The following is an 11,174-nucleotide window of genomic DNA, read 5'->3' as shown; positions in this document are numbered from 1 at the left end:
GGAAGCTTTGCCCTACGCGTGAGGTTGCTACTTCCGTTGCCAACACTCAAGAGTTCCGATGCGGAGAGAGGGCATGGATCTCACAAGACTCTAATGGTCCTGCCATGCTCCAAAGAGAGAGCATGGCAACAATCAGAGTCACATGTATTTTATGAAGTCAAAGGTATCCTCTAGCTAGGGAAAGATTTAACTTTTTGAAGACTTTCGTGAAAGAATAGAAAAGAATTCAGCAAAGATGGATGCTCCCAAAAAAGATGCACAAGTTTTTTGACACGTCAACATGTGGAGATGCCTTAATCAATAAGATTTATTTGCCCAAAATGGGGACTTCATGGCTTGGCTGCACAATCAACGAGTTCTACCTGCTAGTAGTAACATGGAATTGCATAGTGTGGCTGTTGACATATTGGGCAGCACCGAGTAAAAATACCAGAGCTATGGGTCAAGCGGAATGGGACCACTACACGTTGGACCATATCTAGACTTAAGGTCATCATTGAGGAAGCTAAGCACAAAGGGTTAAGATTATATTTCTACTTTCTAGAGTTTTGTAAAGCCTTTGAAACATTCCCACCACCTCAGTTGTTGACTTGCTAGAGGAGCTACGTGTCAGTTTCTTTGACACTAGATAAGCAAGTCACAGGTGAAGTGTGCTTAATATTGAGGGACTTTCACAAGAGTAGATACATAGCACCATTGCACCTCAACATAGATAAACTCATTAATTTTAAGATGGTAGCTATAGCTGTGCTATCCAGAGGGCAAGGGTAGCTAGGCCATCTATGTGGTGCCAAGGCCAAAACCATTGGGAAGTAGCCCGCGTCGACACGGGCTGCTTCCCAATGGTTGTGGCCTTGGCCTTTAGATAGTTGGGTTCTACAAAATCAAAGAGAATTCCACCATGTATACATACATTACACAAGGCTGAGGTTATGTCTTGGTGGTAGTTCTATGGGGTGGCTCCAATTTGTGGTAAATAAACTTCATTATTTTAATGTTGTGGCATTGGAGTATGATCACCATCTTTGTGCAAGAGATGGGGCTACATGGCATCATAAGAACCAATGAAGCAACAAATGGCTTGTCTCATTCATGGGTTTAGGTTGGTAATCATGGTTTGGCTTATTCCCTGATGCATGCTAACTGGAAGTGTTATGCCATGAGATTTTTTATTGTATGGATTCTCTTAGGAGTTCTTATGTTGTAGTTGTTTTAATGCAGAAGGACTAATTTATATTCTTTAAGCATGATTTAGTTGTGTGTTTGTTTTGTGTTCATAGGATGGAGAGAAAAACTGGTAGGAAACAAAAACAAACAGTGAAAAGAAAGAGCAATCGAGTGTTGTTGAAGGAAAACAACAAAGAAATAGTGGAGAAATTTAGTCCTCCGGCTATTCATGAGTTGAAAGAGGCTTTTGGATGGATGAAGTAGGGGGGAAGAGCAATTTGATGAGATTCAAATTGCAATGGAGGCTTCCCTTCAAATTGTGCCATATGTATCCACCTTTGAGAATGAGCCAGGGGCCAGTGAGGAAGGTGACATGACCATGATTCGTTGTGAGGACATCATCAGGAGGATAAAGATTATGAGCTCTACAGTTTGTCCACCTATTCCTTTATGTCACTTGATTTTGCATGCCAAAGTCCGTGGATTGCAAGATGATGTTTATTCTCTAAAGGCAGCCTTTCAACATGAGGGTTACATGGAGGATAAAGGGGTTTTTATAGTGTCCTTGTGTACATCACTTGGGGAGGAGAGCATGGTCCACTGATGACATTGAGTAGAGTTGGGATGAGCACTGGAGGGTTGTCAATACATAGTTTGAAAATGACATCACACATAGTGAGGAGTTGAAAATCTTATCCAAACACATGTTTTATGTTTGGGAGGGAAATCATAGGACAATGGCATGAGTCATCAATCATAAAAGAGAAGTTATCTGACACAAAGAGTTGACATATGAGAGTATTTTGCACAGTCATTGATCCTAGGAAGGTCAGTGAGATTGCTTTATTGACAGGACTTCAAAGAATGAATATGTAAGTCTCTCGGCGTAATGTTTTTTTGTTATGTAATATTTTTGGAGTTTGGTGTGTCATTGGGATGCTTGTCAAAAATTTAACCTTCCTTTTTGTTTTTATATGTATTCCCTCGGTGCATGCCCTTGTGGTGCCCTCACTCAGAGACGAGATTGTCAACACTACAAATATTTGCTTGGCTAACTCTCAAAATTTTTTGAGAGATCTTCCCAACTCAGATGTGAAGACAATAGATGCCATTCGTTAGAGAAACACCAAGGGATTCGAGCCATGGTTCCCCTTGACACGGGGATACCTTGGAAAGCTTGTTTATAATGTAGGTTTCCATGCACATGTTGGATAGCTAATGTAGTGTTATGATTTTTTTTAAGTGTATATAATGTGGTATGTGTAGGTGAAATTTCAAAATGCATTGGAAAAGTAGCTTGGTCCTCTCAAATGTCAATTGTCCAATGAGGAGTTTGCTAAGTTGGAGAAGAAAAAAATTGAAAACCTTACTGTTGAAAGTATTCAAACAGAATAGGCAAGGTATAGCATTGGTGTATTCATTGTCTTCTACCATGCAATGTATGTCTTAGAAGTATTTGGATAGAATAGGCAAGGTATAGCATTGGTGTATTCATTTACTTCTACCGTGGAGTTGAAGATTGTTTCAGCCTTGGCAGATCTTGAATATTTTGGATCCAAAGTTGGGTGATGAATGGAAGAAGGCAGCGCTCTCTTTGAAATGGAGTGAAGATAGTTTTGATTCATTGGAGAAGCTTAATTTACTTGCTTTGTGTGATGTTAGCATGGATGTCAGGTTGTGATGGCTTTCACTTTTTGAAGCAAACAAGACCACAAAAGCTATGTTTGCTCTTCTCAAAGGTGACCACAAGTATAAAATGTGATCTTCCAACTTCAATTGATATATAAATGGTGTCTTTTCATGAATTGTTGTTGCGTCTTGGTTTCATGTGTTTTGGTGTGGTGTCTTTAGGTGGCTCCCTCATTCTGGACAAAATCTAAAAACCTTCTCTTGAGATTTTGGTGGACTATGTGTCCATCTTAGAGGGCATTGTGTTGCCATCCGCCGATTGTACACTACAAGATTACTATGAGGAGGTGAAGATAGAGGCAAGGAGATACATGTTTCCTTTGGTGAGAAAGACTGAGGTGAAATCAAGAGACAAAGAGGTGCAAGCTCTGAAGAAAGTGGATATGGTGCAAATAGCTGAGTAGTGTTCAAATACATACAACCTTGGATCTTCACTTTATAACCTGATTTCCATGGCTTTGAATATTGCTTGTGTCTTGGTTGAGTTTTGCAAGCAACCTGTCTGTGCATTGTATTTTCAAAAGATATTTACTCTATTTGAAGGAGAGCTAGCTTTTGGGTGCTATGCCTGTCTAGGCAAGGTAGTGGATCTCTTTGGCTAATATGGAAACCACCATGTACCCCCAAAATTTCCATTCCCTTAGCCATTGGGAATTGGATAATTGTCCATGATGGTTGGACATGGAGAAAGGTCACATCTTGGAATGAGAGGAAGAGGCGTTCAAGACGCATTCTATGATGAGAAAGGATACACTACTGGATGATCCCCCATTGTCAACACAAGGCAAGTAGAGAAATTTGTGGAAACTTAATGTGAATTTGCGCATGGGAGCCATGGACTCATGTGTTATGCATTACCTACCAATGAGTGAGCGCACTGTCAATGGTGGAGGATTGGAGATTCGAGGTGGGATAGAGATGAGCCATACATTTATGTCATGCTTTTTAGAGCTGCTATGGCATCCATGGGGTATTGTCTTGGAGTTAGGGTGTGGCACAACACTTGCTTTGAAGGCATGACTCCATTCAAGGAGATCATGTGTTTCATTGGATGTAGATGATGCCATCATCTCTAGCTATGTAGATCCATACTTGTGTAGCTACACGGGTGTGCAGGTTCTTCTTCGAGGATGATAGTAGATGAGCACTTGGAGGATGAGGTCGATGCTCGTGCGGGGTGAACCCCCATGATGACTAGTGAGCTTTGACAGTCCCTATCTGACTTATTTTGCTCCTTTTTGCTACATTTGGTGTGGTGCTTTTGTACTAGATTGACATTCTCATTGTTCCTCTTTGTGTCTTTATCTTTATCATATAGAGTGTTCCTTGTTCACTATATGTGGCAACAATGGGTGACTATTTTTATCTTGGGTATTTGACTTCTCCTTAGCATATGCAGTTTGGACATCGGCACTTAATTTCATGTTTGAATTCACCGTGTCCTTTTTATCACTCTCTATTTGGTTGATGAGTTGAAATGTGGCTATCAAATATATCCTTAACATTTAGGGGTTCAAATGAAGGCTTTATATTTTTGACACGTGTGTGATTTTGTTGTTGTTATAGTGCATTGCCTTCTTATGCGGAGGCTGAGGCTAAAGGAATGGTTGTTGACAAGAAGTATGAAAGGATGACAAGAGCACGTCACCAACACTCGTGCTTTTATGTGGATGATGAGTGTCAGGAGGGTTCGATAGTGTGCTAACAACCATCCACTCCATCCTCTCGAATGATGTGTTTGCTGTCTTTGATGTCATGATATTTAAACTTTGAATTCTATTTGGTTTTTTTGGTGCATGGCTTGATGAGAGTGAGGAGGGTTGGATTGTGTGCTAACAACCATCCTCTTGAATGACGTGTTTGCTATCATTGATGTTATGCCATGTACACTTTGATTTCCATTTGGTTTTTATTTGGTTCATGGCTCTCGCATGTACTGGTAGATTGTCGATATGAGTCAGTGCTTGAAAACACATGTTCGTAGGGTGAGAAAGGGTTGATTGCTTTGTCTTGCATTGACTCTAATTTTGTGCTCTACGTAAGTTGCGTGATTCGCCATTTAGGGTTGCATGTTGAATTGAGAAGACTAAAATGATTTTAAAGTATATTGCGAAGATTAAAATGAGAACACTAAAATGAATTTAAAAAATATTACAAAGACTAAAATGAGCTACAAAGACAAATGATCTGGAGCACAATAGGGTTTTTGTGATCGCTCAATTTTGGGGCTTGCTCGGTTTTCCTCACTCAGTGTATTATATGCCTCAAAAGAAAGATGCCAAGTATGAGTGGAATTTGGAGTGTGAAAAAGCATTCCAACAGCTGAAGAGAATGGTGTGAAGTGCACCAGTGGCAACCACCCCAGACTGGAATGAGGTATTCCATGTAATATGCAGATGCCTCAGACAAAGCAGTGGGCAGTGCACTGATGTAGGATAAGCAAGAGGGGTACATACAACCCATTCATTATGCTAGCAAGGCCTTCACAAAGTCGGAAAGGAACTACATCACAAAAGAGTGGGAAGCTCTATGATTTATGCTGTGAACAAGTTCCGACACTACCTCTTGGGAAATAAATTTGTTTTCCATGTGGACGATCAAGCCCTTATTTATCTAGTGAACAAAGCTTTCTTGGTAGGAAAGATGGCAAGGTGGATAAAATTTTGCAAGTAGGCCTCTGGTGGCCAACGATCATGAGGGATGTCAATAGTGAAGTAAAGCAATGTGATGTCTGTCACAGTGGATGGGTTGACCCGGTGATTTTGATAGATTTCCCATCTCACCCATTTTGCCAATGTTTCCATTTATGAAGTGGGGATTAGATTTCGTTGGACCAATCAAGCCACCCACAAAAGGTAGCAGGTGTGAATATATAAAATTGTGGCAACTGATTACTTCACCAAGTGGCCAGAAGCTAAAGCTGTAAAGAGAAATTCCGTAGAAGAGGTGGTGAAGTTCCTCTTCAAAGACATCATTGCTAGGCATGGTTTGCCAGTGGAGATAGTCAGTGAACAAGGCACACACTTCATGAACAAAGTGATGAAAGGGTTGATGGAAAGATACCTTATCAATCACAGGAAGTCCTCAACCTATTACCCATAGTGCAATGGCCAGGCGAAATCCACCACCAACCAAAATTCTAAAGAAGATCATAAATGCCAACAAAACTGATTGGGACCAGAAGCTAGATGCCGCCTTATAGGCATTCCACAACACGTCATACAAAGTCTCAAAAGGGTAGACACCATTCAAGCTAGTATATGGGCTAGAGGTTGTAATGACCATGGACTTTGTGGTGCCCGGTATGAGAGTGGCCATCCAAGAGAAGTTACTAATGGAGGAATCCTGAGAGCACAGAATACAAGAGCTCTTAGCTTTAGAGGAGGAAAGGCAACTTAGCTCTCTACATGTGGAGATAGTGCAGCGGAGAAGGAAAGCCTGGAATGACAGGCATCTCAAGTACAAAATTTTCAAACAAGGAGACCTGGTATTGGTTTGCAACTCCAAGTTGGGATCACACCCTAGACAATTCAAGATCCTGTGGATAGACCCATTCATGGTAAAAGACCTAGTAAGTCAGAACGCCTTTACACTATAGAAGGCTTTGATGGCATACCTTTTCCCAAAACAATGAATGGATTTAGGATGAGAAAATACATGAGACAACCAGTGGTAGTCACACCGGAAAAAGAACAAGTAGAGGACCAGCTGGAGCATCGGTTGTGGGTAATTTAATTCTAGAAAATTAAATATTGAATCTTTCAATCTAAAAACTCTAGGGATCAATACGCTTGTTGCCATGAATTTATTAAAAAAATTTTGGCTTAATTTAAGTATGGGAAGGTCCATTTTCAATCCTCCAAGTGAAAATTCCCATATTGTGTCCACTCTCCCCTTTTCAAGTCTAAAACCAATCCTAGTTAGGTTTGGAAATCTAGGCTTGGTAAGCTTCAAAGCTTAGATATCATTCCATGTGTGAGGCTTGGGTAGGCACAAATCTTATATATGCATGCCACTTTATGTCCACATGAGCTTCGAGAGGATCCACATAAGCAGCTTGCCACCTCCACCCTCCATGTCAACATGGTCAACCTAGTTGACTCCCCACCTCATCATCCTAGTCATCATTAATGCCACATCTTCTTGCCACCTTTGCATGCCACCTCGCACTTGGTGACATGGCATGCCACATCATGGAATTGCCACATCAACCATAATAGTGCCACATGTCAAGAGAATGCCACATGTCATGCACGCATGTGACACGTGGCACCTCCTTCCCACCTTCCCTTTTTTTTCAAAAATATATTTTTAAAAAAGTTAATTTAGTAATTTAGAGAAATAGAGAATTTTAAATAATAAAATATATATAACTTATTAAATAAAAGAATTTAAAATCACTAATTTTAAAGGATTATATTTTAGAATTAGATCAATAATATTATTATTAAAGTTTATATTATTCAATTTAAAAAAATAAATTTTTAAGTTTAATATTTCTTGAAAATATTTTATGTAGAACAAACCTTTGAATAAAATTTTTAAAAAATACATTATTAAAAAAAAGTAGTTATATAATTATTAAATAAAAGATAAATTTATATATCTAGTAATGATAAATATTTAGACTTGTTAATAAATATTATTAATAATATTAATTTTTAAGTGGATAATAGTTTATCTTTAATTATCTTTATGTTTATCTTAATTATCCAATCAATCTTAGATAGGAAATCCAATGAGATTTGAAGTGGATAACCTATTTTTCCTATATAATCACACATCTCTAGTACTATCCCACACTTATCTCTAGTACTATCCCATCATTGAGCCTTTATAATTTTTTCTCTCTTAGCTTCCTTGAGAATGGGTTCTCAAAGTCGTAGGAGTCGGAAACGTGATAGGACTAGACTTCCCCTCGCCCACTAAGTTCAAGAGGAGGAGAGGAAAAGGGTAGCTCGTGAGAGAAAGAGAGAGTGGAGAGCACGTCAACGAGCAACACCTTCCGTTTGGCGATGATCCAAGCCTTGCTCCTCCTCTTCCACTTCCTCTCCCTCCGCCCTTCCCCCCCGAGCTGGCATGGCGGTGCTACAAAGTGTTCGTCATTCCTATATAGTTAACAAGAAGAGGAACTCTGTGGACGCTTTGGTTGCTCGACGGGCTATTGTGGCAGCCATAAGTAGCTCCCAAATGAAGGGTAAGGTTAGTGCCACATCTCACATCCTTTCCATAGCACCACACGCACTTAGAGTTAGGTCTATTAGACGACAAAGTTTAGATGCCAATGAAGTTGGTGCTTTGTGGGCGAGTAGCTAGGCATGATCGCCTACTAGATGAAACCACTAGAACCTTGATAGAAAGTTTTTGGGAGGAGAATTGTCGTGCCTTGCTAGTTTTCAAGAAAGCTTTGCGTAAGAGAGTGACAAGAGGAGTGTTCATTGAGCACGGTGCTTGCTTTCTTGAAATGACCCAAACTGAGTTGTATTCTCAGTTTGTGGCTTCATATCCAGAGCTTAAAATTGGGCAAAGGTCGTTTGAGGGGTGTAAGCCTTGGTTTGTGAGGTACTCACGTCAGCGTGACACATGTTGTTGTCGCTACCATGTTGAGTTCAAACTTTTTTATGATGTGTTCCGTTCTCTTAGTGGTGGGCATAGAGAGTTGCCTCTCGTAGTCCTCGTGATTTCATCCACTCTCTTTTGTGTGCACGCACGGAGGATGCCCAGTTCCATAGGATGCCTTGTGTGGAGAGCAATTGCACATCATGTGGTTCACTTGCACATCTACAGATGGTAGATCTTGATGAAAGTGACCAAGAGATAGTGCCATGGCAACGTTATGAGTATGTCATTAGGGAAAAAGGGAGCTCATTTTGGGGCCCTGTAAGAAATTCACTATTTTTCGATTTATTTCTCTCCTAAAAGATCTCAAAAATAATAAAATATAGAAACGTGGCTCAGAACTGCCAGTAAGGACCACTGAACTGTCAGTTCAGAAAAGAATAAGATAATCTTTTGTCTAACTAACACGATTTTGCATTAAATATCTCCTTAATTTTTTTTGTTTCTCGAAGATTTCGCATCTCTTTTGACGACGTGTGCAGGCCTCTCATAAAGAATCCATCACTGAACTTAATGATTGTATGGATACCGCCACACTTCCACAATTCATGTTACAAAAAGACTACGAGATTGACAAGCCAACTTTGCAACCTCAGAAGCACAAAAAATGGCCGATACTAGTGAGTTACAATCTCAGAAGAAGCGATTATACCATCTTCACATCGACTTAGAAGAACAATATGCTCTAGCACAAAAAAGACGAAAGGATACGGTGCTAAATGCTCAACAACGGGAAAATATGAGAAGAGAAGGGCTCCAACATATTGACTTATGGTGTGATGGAAGTATATATCCAAAATGTCTAGTAAAAAACTCTACACCTCCATTTGTCAATCCAACCACACTACTGAGGTTTACGGGCGATGGACAAAATGGACTTCTTGGTTATATTTCAGCACAGTCTGCATTTGCAGAAACATATAAAACAATGTACCTACAAGAAAAGGGAGCCAGGATTCAAGAGATAGCTATTTGTGCAAAATTGGAGCAGCAGTTGCAGAATGAAATTGAGGAGCATTCAAAGAGTAAAAAAGAGTTAACAAGATCAAGAAGGAAGAGAACCATGCTTGGAGACAGACAACAAAGCAGGAAGATTAAAAACATTACAAATTTGAAGGCTGGGACTGGTGGATGCAAGCGAAGAATTCAAGAAGCAAGGTTAGTTTGTAATTTTTTATTTTTTATACTCAAAAATGCTCTCAAATGACTATATCTATTTTGTCCATTAATGCAAAACAGGATTGGAAGTGTTGAATAATATAGGCATATTGTGTTGTTACTATATTGTTACTATAGGAAACTATTGGAGCCTGCAAAAGAAAATATGGATCCTGGCAACCTTCTTCCAGTTAAACAAATGAAAGGATTGCTTTCTTGTGGTGTAGCAAAAGGTTTGATTGAAGAAAAAAAATACAAAACAATCAAACGCAATGTTGTAGAGGACTTTATATCCAATAATCAAGTTGATGGTACTACAATAATCCAAGAGGCTCTTGATGTTAGTGGAGTTAGCAGGAAGGGATATAGTTCGATTTTCCATGCGATATCCTCAACTTTGAGAGATCAAAGGATTAAACGAGTTTTACTGCCAAATCCAGCAACAATGTGGAAGATAAGAGGTCATTTGAATGAAAGTATAGATGAGTTTATTGGACCATATATCCATATTGAAGAAATATTTCATGGTGCTAAAGGAACCACTGTGTATGACCCTTGGAACAATATATTTGTAGATCTACAACAACTTCAAAGAAGAATGGTCGAGTTTTATGGAATAACATTTGAAGAGTGCAAAGGCATTTTGAAATTTGTTATCAAATGGATGAGTGTGAGGTTGTAAAGGAAAAGAAAATGGAAAGGATTACTATCACATTGATGAATGGAGCACTTGATACATCATTGAATGAAGCGAGTTCGAAGTATTTTAGTGTGCAGTCGGAGAAACACATATGGTGGTTGGGCTCATTCCAGGTATGATCATTTTTTATTTCGTACTTGATTTTAGTCAATGTTTTCAAATCTTTTATAGTAAGACTTTTGTTTTGTATAATCACAGGTAAAGACAGAAGACCATGAAACACTAGATTGGGTGTTTCACCACACGGAAATACCAAGAATAATTAAAAGACAAGTGCAAGGAGAGAATCTCCATGTTGCAGGAAAAGGTGATTTTCAAGTAGAGTGGCATATGGCGGGGGATCTTAAAACACTTAAGTGCATGTATAACGTTAGTAAAGGAGGTAACTCAAAGTCTCCTTGTCTTTACTGCAAAGAATCAGCTCAAGTAATGGATTCCAAATGGTGGAAGAGAGCACCTAATAGAGATAAAGTTGACCCTGACTTCAAGGCCATTCTTGACATTCCACTATGTAATGTTCACATATGCACATTGCATGCTCTATGTCGAATTATTGAGAAATTGGTATTTTTGTATATTGGATTTGCTTGGAAACTCCGTCCCGAAAGAATGCTCTTCATGCATTGGAAAAAGTGTTATCCAATATAGGTCTGCATGGAGGTGATGTTCATATCACAAAGGATTTTAAAAAGTCTACCAATGGCAAGGAGGTACCAATCAAGCCCTCTATTGGTGGTGTTAAGGCAAGAAGATTCTTGTCTCGACCCAAACACAATAGTAAGCAAGTAAGGCAAGGTAGAACAGTTTCAAGGATTAGTTATGGATTGTGGAAGCAAGTCCA

Source organism: Cibotium barometz, chromosome 9 (assembly GCF_041138505.1).
Source record: "Cibotium barometz isolate CiBa-2024 chromosome 9, ASM4113850v1, whole genome shotgun sequence".
NCBI classification, from domain to species: domain Eukaryota; kingdom Viridiplantae; phylum Streptophyta; class Polypodiopsida; order Cyatheales; family Cibotiaceae; genus Cibotium; species Cibotium barometz.
The sequence above is the reverse complement of the archived record's forward strand: the minus strand, read 5'-3'. Positions refer to the sequence as shown.